Here is a 10,517-nt window from a genome sequence, read left to right as displayed (position 1 = left end):
CGTTACTACCCGAAACTTGGTTAAATCAATACAACCCAGAAGTCAATGTATGCGTCACCTCCCCCCTCCCCCCCCCGCCCTCATCCCATACGTCATACCAAGTGAATCCATGCGCCGCGCCGCCTTAATGCGCCGAGGCGTTGATGTCGAAGAAAGTTGGGGGTGGGCGTCGAAAAAACGATTGTGTTTATATTGTGGTTTATAATAAAAATACCATGTCAACTGAGTTCATATCGATCTTAGTCGGATTGGGTACTGCAGCGAGCGTGAAAGGTTTTCAACAGGCCTACTTGTGTTGCTCTCCATGATTAAGTAACTCCCTTACACAAACGACATCCACACAATGAGGCCTGCTCAAGACGGCCGACAGCAAATCTTTTCATTCCCCATAAAAAAATATTGGCTTCGCCAATATTAGGTCACTACGAAAAACACATAAACAGAGGCTAGTTTATTCTAGACGGAACGAATTCGTAGATTGTTCCCTTTCCTCTGTGTGAGAAGAATTCGCTCTCGCTTTTCACCAAGAAACCTCGGCTGTCGTATACAGTCAAAGCACTGCTAAACTGTACCGGCAAAGAGCGTGATGGACCGTAATTCGCTTCTGCTTTGCATCATCTTAACATACTGGATATCAAAATGTTGGAGCCACTCTCTCGTTGCTTTAAACACTAACATTAACGTTGACCTTGTCTGCGTGAGGGAAACACCCGGCACCCACTGGATCCCTTCCTACTTCGGTAGAAACTTCAAGACTCAAAACTGGTGCGGCAACTGGCCCCAGTACTTCAACCTCCTGAACGCCCAAGTGCGGTCTACAATCAAAAAACGTTGGTCGTCTTACCGAGTTACATTTTGAGGTGAGGCATGCTGCGTTTACACTACGAAGATTTATAATTTTCCTCTGACCACGTGGAATATTATCTCCAATCACTGGAATCCTCTCGAGGACGCGGCATCATCCCATGAACTTTTCTGCAGAGCCGTCGTCGTCCGGCAACATACCGCCTCGATTGCTAAAGATCGATTTTGGAACTGCAAGTCACGGCGCACGATTGGCGAGACGAAACTTCTGGGGGTCCTTTTGCTGAAAAAGAAGCGATCATACAAATGGACTAGGTTATCCTCGAGGACACTGTAGGTAGGATGCACGTCTGACGGTGGACCAAACGCCACGTGTACATACGATTTCCTGACTGTCGTCGGGAGTAGTCCGGAGGCTTTAAACGTCAGCTACGAGATGGTCCAAGTCGGAGATGACAACTGGATGAATAACCTTTTGTGGAAGCGTATCGACGTCTTGGACGCGAACGTTATCTTCTCGGAGTACCGCCGATCTTACATCTTCTATCCTGCCTTCCTGTTCGACGATCAGGCGGTGTACTACGTCGGAGGAAAGGCCACCTGGAAGAACGGCATGCACCTGAATTCCTTTCTCGCCGAGTTTCTAGCTCTACTCTTGGCCACCGTAGTCGTGTGCCTCGCGTGCGTTTGCCTCATCAACTATCGCGACCGTAGGCCTTTAGGATCTGACATCAGAGCCATCGGTATGGTTGTCGTGGCATCAGTGCTCTCCTTCCCTTACCCCGTTCCAACTTCATTTGAGAGATGAAATTTCGGTCGCACTGTCCTCTTTTACTGGATACTGGGCGTCACGTCGTTAGCGATATTCTTCCAGAGCCTCTTGACGTCGAGCGCTAGTCACGGCGTCTCCTGGGAAGAGGACGACACTGAAGAAAAGTTGGTCCCGAATCTAGTGGCTGGAACTGTGTCGGTGTGCGTGCAACGGCCCTTCATCCACGGGTCCCTGCTCGAGCAGAGAGGAAACAACTCGGACTTCTTGGGACAGATGGCAAGGGCCTTCAGGCGCAACCCGACCATTGTGGCAACCGTCGACGAATGCCTCGACCGCGCGGTAAGAAGGACCCACGTGTTTTTCCCGCATGTACGCTGGCCCAGTGAGCTACAGAAGTACGGAAGGAAGATCGTTCGCGGAAAAGATACCATGGTGCCCTCGTTCGGCAGCACTCCCGTCAGGAAGGACTTCCCGCTGAGGCACGAGTTCGCAGCGATGTATCGAAGGCTTGATGAGACCGGGCTCAGGTCGTCCCAATCAAAAGTTGAGGGATGGAAGCGGTCGACAGTCGAAGAGTCGGCGGTTCCTTTGGATGTGCGACGATTCATCATCTTGTACCTGGCCGGGTGCATCGCTGCGGCAATGGTTCTCGCGCTTGAGTGGTTGACGTCGCTGACCTACTTTTGAGGGGATGTTGTCGAATGCTATTTATTTGTTTACTTGTTATGTAGGCACAGTATCTTTTTAGGCATTACATTATTAAGGAATTTACAACAACAAATAAAGTATGGTGATATTGGAGTCGAAATATAGTGGAAAAAACTATCCTCAGGAACAACTTTCTGTGGCGATGGGAGCAGAAGTAGTCGCGTGCGTGCCCCATTGCCGCTTAATATTGGGCACGTGCACTCTTTCTGTTTCGGAAATGCCACTGAAAGTTGTGTCCAAACAGAGGCTACAATGTTGCAAACGAAAGTTAACCAAAACTTGAATATTTGTGTCAGAAATAGACCAAGATCTGACTTTTTCAGTTGAAAATTAACGCCCATATAAAAGGGGCTAAAATCATTTGTCAATGAAAAGTAAATATTATAGACCAGATAAAGCATATCGCGGTGCGTATGCCTTGCTTTGAGCAGCTATCACTTGATGTCGTCAGTTGATGCCACGGCGCTTGTCACATTCACACACACACAAAAAATATTCAACCAGTATCAAAGGTTTTGGTTTACAATTTTACTTCCATAAAACTGTGTAGTTAAAGCAAGTGAATGTTTCCTAATCAAAATATGTTGATAGAGATGCCGTCCTGCGTCAGTTCTGTAAAATAATGCTTAGCAAATTGGTTTTGTAAAACATACACTGCTAATGGCTAGTCTCTTGCATATTAGCCCGCGCACCTTGTGAAGTGATCAACACGCACGGATACATCATTCGGTAAAAAACATAAAAAAAACAAAAACATCGAGGTTGCACGATAAATACAAGTTTGTGAATGGTGTTTCCTGTGGTATAGCACCAAGCGACTTTTCTCGGTGGTGCTGGGACGCATCCCACTTTAACATTTGTTTGGAAAGCGTCACCTTAATCTAGCTCTTCTTGAAAGGCTTTGCTAAAGCATAAGAAATCTGCACTTCCTCTAGTTCTCGTTTGTCAATGTTAGTCGAAGGACCCCACACGATGCGTGTAGTATATTTTTGACAGGGCACTCATTTGAACTGTATGACAGTTACTGGTGACCAGGCTCTTTTAATGGTTGTTGACCGGTTCTTTTGAACGTTTATCTGGTGTGCATGCAAATAAATGAAAGATGTTTTTTTTTTGTGGAGAGGGGGTGGACTGGGCGAAGGTAGGGGGGGGGGGGAGAACGAATTTGAGAAATGTGTAATTCCCTTTTTTCATCGTAATACTTGTTGTATTTAAGTTAATTTTACTAGTTCCTCCAACCCTAAAAAACTTGTCTGTGGTATTCTTATGATAATCAAATGAAGTCAAAATAAATATTTGCATTGATTCTAAGTATTGTTAAATTTGTAGTCACTATCATTGTTCATGCGTAGGGAGGTTTTTCGTCAGAGTAAGAGGGGGACTGCAAAGAGTGGCTTTAGCAGTGTAATTGCTTCCACCCCCTGTTTTTAGCCGTCCTTTTTCGTACTCTATACAAAATTCGCACGGAAATACACTAAAACGATAGCATGAGTCGCTGTATATCACCCTAGTACTGTTCGTGTGTCTTTTGCCGAATAATACAGCAAATAATTTATGAAAACAAAGGAGTATTCTTTTTTTCATCTTATATTAACAGAAACTACAGAAAACCTACAAGCACTAGCGAATATTATTGGTAATTAATCCTCCTTAGTCCTGGTGTGGCACTTGGCTGCTTAATTATATTATCCCCATGATTATATTTTCTAATCTTCGGCAAAGTGCAATCGCCACAATGCGGTGGTAGATTTGTCAGTAATCGTGCTTTAATGACACGCACTAGCACAAGTCGCTCCGAAATTACCCGCTAGGTCTGTGAATGTTTAAAACTAGAATTACAACCTCAACTTATATTTATTTGTTATGAAACATACAGAAATAGGCGCATATTCATCAATAATCTGATAACATTCTAGACATGTCTGGAAAAAATGTCAGATGGTAGCAAAGGGATTAAAGAAAATCAAACGAAGGCCACAAGTTGAAACCGAATCGCGTGTTTCCCTCTTTAGTAAATATCTCAGAGCTTGAGGAAAATTCCGTGCGCAAAAGTATTCGTAATTCAGCCAACTTTTAGATAGCAAGGCTGCAGTGTTGTACAGGGTGCCCTCCAAAAAAATTACAGGATTTCTTCACCAAAAGAATAAGCTACTAATCGCCAAGCGCCCACTCTAGCCCAAAGGTAGCGGTAGCGGTCGAAACCAGATGTAAAAGTTTAAGAAATAACCGTTATCTTATTCAGAAGTTATACTCTAAGTAATCTTCTGGAACTTTCTATGGGAAAATGAAAGCTGACGGAGCTCTCGAATGCATGAAGTTGAATTGCTCCAGTTACCGACAACGTACAAAAACGGGCCTCATTTTACCATTAAAATTTTCACAAAATATCCTATAACTTCTGAATGAAGAAGCGGTTAGCTCTGAAACGGTTGGCATCTGGTTGAGACCGGTAGCGCTACATTTGAGCGGAGAATGAGGGATCGCCGTTTGGTGAACTGCAAATTAAGTATGATGGCTATTGCCACGCGCCACTAAGAGATCTATAGAAAAATAAGAGAAGGTGCGCGCCGCCTCGCCGCACACAAACGAAGGTAAACAATCAAGATGGCGGAGTGTTCCCCGTATTGGACACTACGTCAGCGCTGTGTGATAGAGTGTCGATCCTCCGACTGTCGGACAAAAAATTGGCGCACACGGTTGCGGGGCGACAGAAGCATGTTTCCCGTGTTGATGGACGCGAGAGGGTTGCCGAGAATATATTTCTCTCGTGTTGATAAACAAAGTTGTCCAATTGTTTCCTCAATGTGACAATGCCTTAAACAAAATACATGGACACAATCAGCAAAGGAATGTTGGGAATGAAAATTTTTTTTTGCCCTTCAACGTAAGGATCCCTTTCTCTTCCTTCCACCTCGTGCTGGATCTAGAGTACGCAGGCTGGGGATTACAGCAATTTGCGCAATGTGCATTGTTGATGCAAGAATCTCTGAGACAGTCGGTCTTAGCACCTTTTGCACAGGTGGGTTTTCTATGACAGTGCTGAGAACCATAGCGCTATCCTTGGCAGATGAAACACCTTCGAGGTTTAGGCTCAAAGGGCCGAGCCTCTCAGGGGAGGTATACGCTGCCTGCAAAACCTTTGGAAGTTTTGTGGACTCAAAGGTTATGACTATGTGTTTTAGTTTTCGCTCTTGGCCATCCCAACGCAAGGAGATGCGCCACGCAGCTAAATCTTTTTGGTCGGTGAGCCCTTCAAGTATTTCGGTGTCGGAGGTCATGTGACGTCAAGTTTTCCGCAAAACATTTAGCGGTGAAATGGAATTGGTGCTTAGGTGACAACGTCGATTTCACGGCTAAATTTAGTGAGGAAATTGAAGCAGTATATAGGTGACCTGACATCGGGTAATGTATCGTCAATTTTCCTGCTAAATTTAGTGAGAGATGACTCTTTTCACCCTTGCCGCCAATGTGGCAAAGGGGGAAAGGGTCCTCTCCCACATTGACATTGAGGGTTAGAAGCATTTCATGCGTTAAAATGAATGTGTTGACAACAGTACACTACCGGTGCTGTCCAGGCACGACACCCTAGTGTGGTTGCAGGGAGAGGACCCGTTCCACCCTTGCCGCCTATGCCTATATTTATTTTATTGTTGGCCGTGCGATAAAAACCCTTGTCATTATATCTCGTATAACTCAAAAGTTCAAACAACCTGCTTGTGTGGTTCGTTTATTTTGTGCTTTAGCTCGTTCACGGATCGAGTTTGCCGCAGTTGCCGCAGTGGTTTGGAATTCTCTAACACGTACACAGTCTTTCAGCATTGAATCGGTGCAAAAAAGAATGATACGCATTGTTTATAACAGTTACTTTCAGCGTCGCTTTTATTATGATGATAAATTTCTTCTTAATTGTGTTTTACTTAGGCGTTGGTCAAAAAGAAGATTTCAGTCTGATTAGATTTTTTTTTGCAATGGGTGGTAAATGGTTTGTTTGATGCTAAAAAAACTTCTGAATTCTGTCGATTTTCATGTTCCCTGTCGCGTTCCCAGAAATTTTACTGTCTTTGACGTTCCAATACATGCCTAAACTCTCACCACTTTCCCGCATGCAAATTTAATGTAATAGAATCGGATCGTCTATTTGGAACATTTTCACGAATACCTCAGTTTATCTCCGGGACTTGGAGAGTCTTGTTGAACGTTGAAACTTTACTAAATTTTGTATGAAGTCTGCCCACTATTTGTAGCCATGTTAATTTGTACATTCGATGCTGTGCGTGTGTTGTGTTTCTTCTTTTTATCATCTTGTGTGCGCCAATGTGAAGTCCCGCGTGGTTGTTTTTGGGCACTAAAATAAACAATGTGATATTATATTATTATTATAGCTTTAGCTTCATTGCGAAGAAAAGTTATGCCCAGGTATAGTTACAACTTCAGCAGTACGCCATCAAAATTATACGCGAGTGTCTGCAAAAAAAAGAAAAAAAAATTGTAGTAAAACGGAGTTTCGGACATTTTCTCTTGCACTGGACTACATGGCCTGCACGTGGCGTCAGCCCGCCGTTCTTTATGGTGGCCAGGTTAACGTAGTGGAATCTACGCTCTCACTCATCCTTTCCCCCAAGGACGCCCTCGTTTTGGTGGCAAGAAGCGTCTCCCGAACGCAGCGAAAAACACACTTCTCACTTGCCCTTTCTCCATTATGTCTCGCAGAGTGACGCCAGCGCAAGCTATGTATGACGGCGCCGACAGCCGCATGACTCATATATGACTCAAATTCAAATGAACACACATTTTGACCTTAATTATGACGAATTTATTGATATTGATTGTGCCAGGGAAAGAAGAAGGCGGCATTCAGAACAAAAGTAAGAAATGTGACATGGTTCCTCCTGGAGTAACGCTGGCATGCAAGGGGAGGGATGTTGGCATGGCAGACGCAAGTAGACACTTAGCTGTGTCGACAACGTATGTCTAAAATAAACGCAAGGCAACCGCAACAGAGTTCGATAATGATGGACATAAAAAAATAGTGATATGATTATTTAGCGGGTGCACCCCAGTGCCAATTCTATGTAAGTTCAGACTCTTAACAAATAGAAATTTAAGATGTAAATGAGCATTTAGTGACTGTATTCTCAACCGTTCCACGTTGCGCGTTTTTCAGTTCACTTTTAAATCTGATACTTATGAACCAAAAGTACCATAATGTAGCGGTAGGTGCAAAACTCTGTTTCCATAATTTAAATCGATTTATCACGTTTAGAGGACGAATTAGGGAAATGTAACGAGATAGAAACGAATATTGGAGATTTTTCACACTATGTACAAATGCTTTACAGCAGATTATTTTATACATAACTTGTGCTGTGCGTATGAGTTTCGCCACAGACAAATGCGGAAAGTGGTACCAGACACTAACGTAAAAAAGTAAGCAAAAAACTGAAAAAAAACCTAAAGTCATGGGCACAAGGACACTTCAAAAATTTCGGTTAGAATGCTTCTTTTGTTAGTTGGTCTAGATAGTTAAAAAAATAACGCAATTTTATATAATACTCGTTTTGTGTCATGCATTAGTGAGATTAGTGTGGCACTCGTTTTATTATATAAAACATAACTATGTAGGGCCCTTATTCCCGCAATTTTTAAAAGATAGTGAACTGGACATAAAACTAAAATAAGTTCTAATTGAAATCATTATTAAGTAAATAAAATTGTTTCAATAACAAAATGCAATTCGTCACCGCCCGGGAACAGATGGGATCTCATAGGCAGAAAAGAACTGAAATTGCGATCCGAACTAGTCAACAGACGAACATTAAGGTATCTGACAGGTGCCGAAGCTACCGTCAACGTTGACCAACAGCAATGATATACGATAATAATCCCTGGAGAAGGCGAAGAAGTGGGGGACTAAGGACAAACAAAAATCTTTAAACAGAGACAAACAAAATCTGCTTGGTCCTGGTATCGAACCAGGAGTTAGACACAGTAGAGCAAACCAACAAGGCTTGGATTGCTCTTGTCCAGCTGGCTTGCACCTTTGCATTAATTTCATTATCATCATAACCCTTGTTGGTGTTAGACTGGTGGCAGCTGTTAAAACCCGTTTGCTCTACTGACGTCTACCTCCTGGTTAGCTCAGTCGGTAAACCGTTCCACTGTAAATGGAGAGGTTCCTTGTTCGCTACTAGGACCAGCTTGATAATGTGGATATTTAATTATTAGTTATTTATTAATGTTTATTGGCTATTTGGTGTCTGGTGTGTAAAAATTTAAATTGTTCTCATTAACGGCAAAGGTGAAGAAGTTGAGGATTTGAGGAAGAAGAAATATAGGACTGAGTTGTAAGTCAGTGTTGCGAGTCTGTCTCCTTCTTGTGTGCATGTGAGTGTGACTGTTCATCCGCGCTGTTCCATCCAACCAGGACCAGGCAGATGTTTAAGTCGCGCACCAGTCACTTAGGTGTGTTAGGAGATTTGTGTTTGCACTTTGTCCCCCTCCCTTGTTCCCCTTCTCTAGGGATTTTTAACGTTATTCTTGTACAGTTCGCTTGCACCTTTGCATTAATTACATTATCAACACTGATGTGTACAAGTGTCGAACGTCATCGAACAGTGAGCATTGTCGAGGTGTCTAGAGATTTGAACAACGGCCGCTCTTCCCTCTACGGCTGACTAATAGTTTTGGAATGAATGGGCTCATGTGAGAATGCAACACTCGAGATCACGTGTATACATCGACGATGATATCTGCACAGTGATGTTACGCATGAATGTCGAAGGTGGGGCCTTTCAAGGGAACTCTAGTCAGGTATTCTTCTTGAACTATTTTGTTACTTTTTTGGGGTTTACGGCGAATAAAGAATGAAACGTTTTTAATTAGTTCAAAGTATATATGTGAATCTCCACATCCTAAGGAAAGCAAAAAGATTGGTTGATTAATTTAAAAACAGAACGTATAAAATAGTGCCCAAAAAGAAAACCTAAACTACCTATCTTGAATGCACCCTCACATACTTTCGTAGTATTTCTCAAAGTAAAAAAAAAAGAAATGACAAAATGAAAATTAGAAAAAAAATATTTGAAAGATTTGACAAGTGTGCTTTGTTTTCTTCTTTGGAAAACCTTTTTTTTTACTTTTTAATACCTTCTGCGTTAAATAGGATGTCAGAGTTTGTCGTAATTACAGTTAACACGGAAACATGTCATACATTTTAATGGCAGACATGTATGAGAAGCTTCTTTTAAAATTAATGACGGACATGTCAAGCTCGCTACTGGATTGACCTTTGACTGAAAGCCATTGGTTCAGTGATCAAACTAATAAAAATAATTGGCGCGAAATAATCACACTTATTTCACTCGAAGGGCAGGAATTGCTTACGAGCAGGGTACCGAAGGGCTGGAATAAATGATGTGAACACACTTAAACACAAAATGATTTGCTGTACACACGCATTACAAATTATACGCACACATTTGTCGTACACGTTTTGCATTCTCGACAGTTTTTTTTCCCCAAAAATAAAGTTTGTTCGCCTTGAACATATGTTAATAAAGTATAACTTTCAAGTTAATAAAACAATATTAAAATAGTAATAACTTGTCACGCTCTGTGTCGTTAGTGCGCCCTATTTCATTGGAAACAAGTATTTGTAATACATTTAAAGGGGCTGCGAAATGAGTAACGTTTTTATTTTTACAACTAGAGGTGGGCGTGTGCGCATAACGAAGCAAGAGGTTTTCAAGAGGAGTCTACTAATGTACAAAGTATTTGAGGACGAGACGAAGCATACCCAGAAAACATGGCCGTTCGTTAACGTACATGGGCAAAAAAGTACAAGAGCCCGCCAAAGGCAACTATGCTCCTGAAAGCTCTCTCTAAGCGCAATGAACGGTGGAAGATCGATGTCTACACTTCGGTACCCACGGTGTCTTCGGGGCGGTAGCTTCTAGGGGAATCCCGAACAGGTCTGGAACAAAGCAGAAGCGCCACAGAGTCATTGAATGCCTTCATCACTGCGTATTTCCTAAAAGCGCCTGATCTCATTATACCCGAACGTGCTGGGCTAGAATTAAAAAAAAAAAACTATTATAAGGGATACAAACGTTCCATTCCACTTGCGAGCAGTTTGTAATAAGAACTAAGCAGGAAAAATATGCTGCCGTTACCAGTTCAATTGTGAATATGTTAAGTCGTAGGGACTCCCACAGTGCCAGCGAAGAGAAGGTTA

The 10,517-nt window shown here is 42.5% G+C and overlaps 1 protein-coding gene and 1 pseudogene across 1 annotated transcript in view; one reads left to right on the top strand and one right to left on the bottom strand.

The window, feature by feature from the left end:
* The first annotated feature begins 586 nt into the window (after positions 1-586).
* Positions 587-2,263, top strand: LOC115315698 (annotated as a pseudogene).
* A 7,672-nt stretch (positions 2,264-9,935) lies between these two features.
* Positions 9,936-10,517, bottom strand: part of LOC120837042 (glutamate receptor ionotropic, kainate 2) — a 40,996-nt gene continuing 40,414 nt past the window's right edge. The window contains exon 14 of the mRNA XM_040206199.3: positions 9,936-10,256. The gene's annotated coding sequence lies outside the window, so the exon portion shown is untranslated. The remainder of the gene's footprint in view (positions 10,257-10,517) is intronic.

Source organism: Ixodes scapularis, unplaced genomic scaffold (assembly GCF_016920785.2).
Source record: "Ixodes scapularis isolate PalLabHiFi unplaced genomic scaffold, ASM1692078v2 PGA_scaffold2__306_contigs__length_199485367, whole genome shotgun sequence".
Taxonomy (NCBI): domain Eukaryota; kingdom Metazoa; phylum Arthropoda; class Arachnida; order Ixodida; family Ixodidae; genus Ixodes; species Ixodes scapularis.
This window is presented reverse-complemented; position numbering and strand designations above follow the sequence as displayed.